A 7500-nucleotide genomic window follows, 5' to 3' on the forward strand; every position below is an offset into this window, starting at 1 on the left:
TAATTGAACTAAACATAGCTCACACCACCATAGCCAAACATCAAATGGCCAAATTATATCTCCAAAATAATATATCTTAAATTATAACTCCAAAATAATATACCTCCAATTCTCCAGAGAATAACTCAATGTTATAGTCAAAAACTATAAACTCTCTCCTTAGCATAACTGCTGAAAAAAGGGCAAAAATTCGGCAAATAAAAACTGTCCAGAAAATTCTAGAAAAAAAATCACCAACATGCCACAACTCATTATAACAGAACTCCAAATTCAAAGTGTCTAAGCCAAGACTTCTCCATATGCACTACAACATAAGCCACTAGAAAACTTAGCCAAGTTTCCTATCTCTGGCAAAGTTGTCACAAATACAACAAAGGTATTGTGCAAGAAACTCACAATTTCTGGAACATAAATATCCAGAGAAAGAATGTAGTGCCATTACGTATGCATTAAAAAAAAATTCCCCCATATATCTCTCTGCAGCATCAAACAGCTGAAAACTCAAACACATTCCCATTCCTGAACAAGGACTCTAAGTCACGAACTGAGATATTAAAAAATATTCACACAAACTGGAGAGAAAAAATAAATAAAAATTCACCCATGATAAAAAAAACTTGTGTCAGTGATGGCTAACATCTAAAAAAGGAGAAAAGAAAAATCAACGGCATCGTTAACTATCTCCCGTAACTCACGTATGTCAAGCAATTATCTGCTGAACTCATAAAAAAGAAAAACAGAAAAAAAATGTTGTTAGTTCCTCCCAAATTCAAAAAAAACACCAACCTTGATAGCATTACAGCACCCACATACTAGTATATGTAAAAAAAATCAGTATCAGAAGTATCATTATCAGCGGAACCACCAAAATTGCTATCATCAAAATCACTAGTATTAGTACAAAAAACATCACCAATGTTAATGCTTGTCCATTCACCCAAAAATTCAGCACAAAATTCACCAAGATTCAGCAAAATTCAGCCAGACACATCACTCATGAATTACTGAAATATTCTCCAAAGTTATAAAAATTCAACAAATAATTAACCACAGAACTTCTCCCATAATTCATTGTAATAATTCTTCATAATTAATTATCTGTAATAATCATAAAATAATCTCTCATGAAATATCTAAAATTTCTCGTAAAATAAGTCTCAAGTAATGATAATTATACTTAAGCAACCCTCTCGTAAAATATCTCAAGTAATGATAATAATTATTAAAAATAATAATAATTCTCCATAGTAATAATTCTCTTGCAAAGATCTCAAGTAAGGGTGCAATTCCCTCCGTATACACTAGTATTGCCAAACCCACAGTATACACCACCATTGCCACACCCAAAATCAACACCATTCGACACCAATCACTGGCATTTTAAAGTAATCCCTCCAACACAATAAAAATAATACTAATCTCTGTGTCCCCATTATATCTGTACATTCCAAAGCATATGGAAAACTTACACACATCCCATGCATTTCATTTCCTTTTCTCTTCATTCAAAAGAAAGAAAATCTCTTTTCATTTCCTTTTCTCTTCATCCAAGAGAAAGAAAATCTCTTTTCTAAAAAAAAAAACCCTACAGGCATCTCATTTCATCAACTAACCAATCAGCTGATGTCTTGTCACTGGAATTCATTTTCAAGGGCAAATTCGTCTCCCGATACCCGACAAGGAGAAAAAAAAAGTAGCTCACCCCCACTGAGAAAAAAAAAGTTTCACCCTCCACTGAGAAAAAAAGAACTTCACCCTCCCATTAGAACACCCCCCCCCCCCCCCCACCCTGAACAGTGTCTGAGTACCCCCGAGGTATACCAGTAGTACCCTCCCTTGCAATACCTCTCTGCCACCATTAGCAGGAATGTGCAGAGCCCGTAAAAATGAGTGGCCGCTCTGTCTCCAAGCCAAAAAAATGCAATCCAAGCACAGTTTCGCATGCACGAAAACATTTTATACACACTTATATGTTAAACAAAGACGAATGCATCTTTTCTAAACACGCGCCAATAAAGAAAACACGTCACTTTCTGCCTCTATGGGGAAAAAAGTGTGGTATCTTAAACCAGTCCCATTACACTGAATGATTCAAAAACCCTCCCCAAGATTAAGAAAATGTTCTTTAACACTCACCACTTCATAATGAGACAAAAAAAACTCGGAATTTGTGCAAGACACGCTAATAACACACGCACGGGAATCTCGGGATGCATTCGATATCACACGCACAAGTCACACTGAGTGTGGCATCTGCTTCGAGGCAGACCGCATGGGCAAAATGCTGAGTTCAGTTCAATTCTCTCCCATCATTGCCACAGTTAACGGACAGATATTTTCATTATCTCTCACTTAGTAAATGAAATCTAACATATTTCCACAACCAGACACTCTGAAAATGGCATTTAATCTCACAAAAGGAGTAACAACGGTTCAAGATACGCTGCCACCACTGTAACACAGATAATAATCTCGTATGTATTTAGTAAACGTGGAACCCCGAGCGTCAGGCAAACTGATACACACAATCTCTCTCTCTCTATCTCTCTCTCTTTCTCCAAGCGATCAACGGCACAGCCTCCCCTCTCTCTCGACTCACGACTTCTCTCTCTCTCTCTCGACAATCTCTCTCTCCATTCTAACAGGTCATCAAATAAGAGACAAAGTTATATAAAAATGTAGTATTTATTTAACAATGGAAAGATAATAACTCAAGTCTCACAGACTAACTAACTCAGTTAACACCCCCCCATCCCCCCCAGTATTTTGAAATGTCTAATCAGTAATTAGTCACAGCAATTGTCTCTTCTCCCATATGGGACTCTCGGTCCCCCCTTGCCAGAACACTTGGTTCCCTTGCTAGAACACTCAGTTCCCTCGCCAGAATCGTCTGTTACAAAGACAGAGAATTAAGCACACATTAGTTTAAAGACAAAGTTAAAGATTAAACATTTTTACAAATGTCAAACAGACAACAAGCCACCCTTTTGGCTAAAGTAATTCAACACTTACCCATTCCCAAGCCAGAATATCACTCACAGTTTAAAAAACACTTTGGCACCCCGCCATCATGGCTCTGCCTTCCACCCACGGATCTCTATTGCAAGCTCTTCCCAAGACTTGGCTAAAGACGCCATTATCAAAGGAAGAGGGCGGGCACATGTACATACGAATGCAAACAACTTTGTTAACGCCCCTTGTTACTGGCTACAACCAGTTTCCCAAAGGCACTTTGACAAACCCCCATGAACTCACAAACGTTGACCTGCTTAACTATGCACTTTTCGTATCACGCCATCCCTTTAATGATTTATCAGCTTTATCAGGCCATTGCTTCGGACTCTTGTCTCTATGGGAAGTTAAAAGTGAACAGTCTTCACATCCAAGAAAGGCACAACGAACATATTAAATATATTATTAATTAATACCCCTAGGACTCATATAAATATATATATATATATATATATATATATATATATATATATATATATATATATATATATATATGTGTGTGTGTGTGTGTGTGTGTGTTTGCACACGCATGTAATTGGTAAGAGACAAGTATATACTATATACATATAAACATATAAATATATATATATATATATATATATATATATATATATATATATATATAGTATATATACTATAAATATATATATATATATATATATATATATATATATAGATATATATATATATATATATATATATATATATATATATATATATATATATATATATATATATATATATATATATATATATATATATATATATAGTATATATATATATTATATATATATATATATTATATATATATAATATATATATATATATATATATATATATATATATATATATATATATATATATAATATATATATAAATAACTTGATCACGAAATATATAAAACGTGATGCTATGTTTGAATAAAGATGATGCCACGGAAGAAAATGAAAAGATGAGAATTGCCAAGATCTTTCGGCCTACACGACCCTTTGCTCGAGGCACAAGTAAAGGGTCATGTAGACCGAAGATCTTGGCAATTCTCGTCTTTTCATTATCAACTCTCTCTCTCATCTCTCTCTCTTCTTCTCTCTCTCGCTCTCTCTCTCTCTCTCTCTCTCTCTCTCTTCCCTGTTAAAATAGTTGTTTCAATTACTTGTCGAAAATTTTTTACATTTTATATTTCACCGCTTCTTATTCCCCATTCCTATCAGTCTAAACTTGGACTTGAAGGGCATCGGAAGAGCTACTATTTTTCTTAGCGACCTTGAAAACTTTGGATAAGATAATAACATCTGTTGTTTTCAGTTATTTTTACATGTCACCCCTAGTTTGACGTTGGCCGAGTGCATTTCAAGCTCGGCTACCAATCTGGTGGTCCATAGTTTGATTCTCAGCTCGGCCAACGCGGAACCAGAGGAATTAATTTCTGGTGATAGAAATTCATTTCTCGATACAATGTCACCCCCTTCCCATCTCTTCTCACCTATTGGGGCTGAACTTGGACTTGAAGGGTTTCGAGAGTGTTACTGTTTATCTCATCAACCTTGAAAACTATGGATCAGACACTAATATCTGTTGTTTTGGTCATGTTTACATGTCACCACCTGCCCACCCCTTCTCACCACCCCTCCCTATTGAGGCTTAACTCAGACTTAAAGGGCATCGAGAGTGTTATGTTTCATCTCAGCAACCTCGAAAAAAGGATAAACACTAATATCTGTCGTTTTAAGTTATTTTTACATGTCACCCTCTTCCCTATCAAGGCTGAACTTGGACTTAAAGGGCATCGGGGGGGTTCACTATTCATCTCAGCAACCTCATAAACTATGGATTAGACACTAATATCCGTCATTTTCAGTTAGTTTTACATTTCATCCCTTTCCAATACCTAACACCTTTCGGTGCCAGTGATGTCTTACCCACAATAGTCTTTTCCAGATATTAAGTCATATGTATATCAAGTTGGGTTGAAATTGCTCAATGCATATCGAAGTGGCATAAACACTCACACATGCATACATACATACACACACAGATATATATATAATATATATATATATATATATATATATATATATATATTATATATATATATATATATATATATATGATATATATATATTATATATACTATATATATATATATATATATATATATATATATATATATATATATATATATATATATATATATATATATATATATATATACTATATATATATATATACTATATATATATATATGATATACTGATATATATATATATATATTTATATATATATATATATATATATATATAGTATATATATTATATAATATATATAATAGTATATATATATATATATATATATATATATATATCTATATATATGTATGTATGTATGTATGTATATATAGATAGATCAGATACAATTTTCGAAAATTCTAATTTTATTCACTTTTAAATAGTAGCAATTTTTGGTAGATTTGCATGAACAGGCGGGTAAAAAGTCCCACCCAACAAGGAAATGTTTTTTTGCTTATGCTTATAATAAGTTGGCATTATGAATGGACATTGAAACAATAGGGTACAGTAAGGAAAATATTTTTTCTTATAAAGTACTTTGTAATGTTCTAGTAGAATGCCGTTTTGCGTTTTGTGCCTCGACATCATTAAGATTAAAACACTGCTCAACTAAAAGTTTCTTTCAAATCTAGCAAATGGAAACTGGCACTTTTTGTACGATTTTAAGTGTTGTTCACCAAAGAATTCTATTCAAGCAGTAATATCTTTGAAATGTTTCTTTTAATATGAAAACTTTTAATGCTTTAATGAGAAGGACAAAGAATTTTTATTAAAATTATTACATCAATATTTAGGACAGTGTTCTTACACTGCTTTGCTGGTTGAGGATACCAACGCTGTAACTAGCGCTTCCTGAAAAACAGGTATACATACAAATTTTCGGATAGTGTAATCATATTTTTTTTTTAAATCCAGTTGATTCCCTGTCCATGTGACATATCGTAAACTATTTTACCTCTTATTGCTACTACTGAATACCAACTAACAGGTCATGGTCATTGACCCCATTGTTATTCTTCTAGTTATATTTCTCATTAGGTTGAGAAACACTTCCTTATTGCTCTGGAATCTTGCAGCAACATTAGACTTTAACAGGTGGCTCAATTATTTACTTGATTTAAACTTAAACAATTTAATGTCAAACCATTCAGGTTTTACAATTTCTATGCTTGACATTTCACGCTACTTTCTTTATAAATTCTTTCAACTCGAACTGCAATATATTTCAAAGGCATCTTTACAATAGCTGTCAAATTTTATAGAATAAGACAGGAATCTAAACCTTTTACATTTATACGCGAACTTTCTTTGAGCTACTACTGATATTTTTATTCTCTAAAACGTTCCCTTCAAAACATATCTTATAGGTTTTTATTTAAGGTATGATGTTCACTGTATATCACATTCATTCTATCTACACTTTAACATACCTTAAAAGTCACAAGCTACATGAATGATGTCTGTTGAGCAAAATTGATATTCTTTACCTTGACTCCTTTATCTGCTTCCTCTTCAACAGCTTCAGCGACAAGGCAAAATTATGATATATATCTTTTTAGGTTTTGAATATGTTTCCGTACCACACCAGTTATAAAAACACAGTCAAAGATCTCCCATACATCAGATATATCTCGCTGGGGTTAATCTATGGCAACCTGACTAAGCAGAATTTCATTATACTGAAATATAATGAATACTGCGCATGACCATAAAGTTCTACGCTATCAGTTCTTACTTTTACCAAATTCATCCTTGGGTTTTCACTAGATGTTTATTGTCCTATACAGCTTTTGCGCTGATTAATGACTTTTAGATATTAGTTTCATGAAAGATATATCTCTTAATCCCAGTGTCTTCATATTAAGACAATTAATCATGATTTTGAAGAATACCTACTCTTCCATTTAACTTCAAAACATAAATTATACTTCAGCTACATATAAATGAAAACACACTACAAAGAAGGTCTTATTTAGATATTCTAAACTCTAATTTTTTCGCCCATAAATTTGCTTCTTGGTTCATTTAATAGCTTAGAAATTGTTCTGAGAGTTCTAAATGTAAACCATCCTACAAAGATAATTCATTGTGAGAGAAAACAAATATGTATTGTGCAATATTAGAGATCTTCTCAAATGAAGACGTTGATGGGGAAGGTGTTTAATTCTGAATGCAGAATACCTTCGGAATTACTTACTACATCGGAAAGGAATTCGATATATTAAGTAAACCTGCTGTGACTAGAAGTCGATACTAGTACGTGCGCTTTTCGGTTATCACTTGGGTAACAGGGACTCTTCCACACATGAACAGAATATTTGTTACAGCATGCCTTCAATTAATGAATTGTTACCTAACGTTATATGCATATGGGTTATATATCTTCTATCATGTCAGAATTGAATTGCTCCCAAAGAAACCA

Source organism: Macrobrachium nipponense, chromosome 11 (genome assembly GCF_015104395.2).
Source record: "Macrobrachium nipponense isolate FS-2020 chromosome 11, ASM1510439v2, whole genome shotgun sequence".
In the NCBI taxonomy this organism is placed as follows: Eukaryota; Metazoa; Arthropoda; class Malacostraca; order Decapoda; family Palaemonidae; genus Macrobrachium; species Macrobrachium nipponense.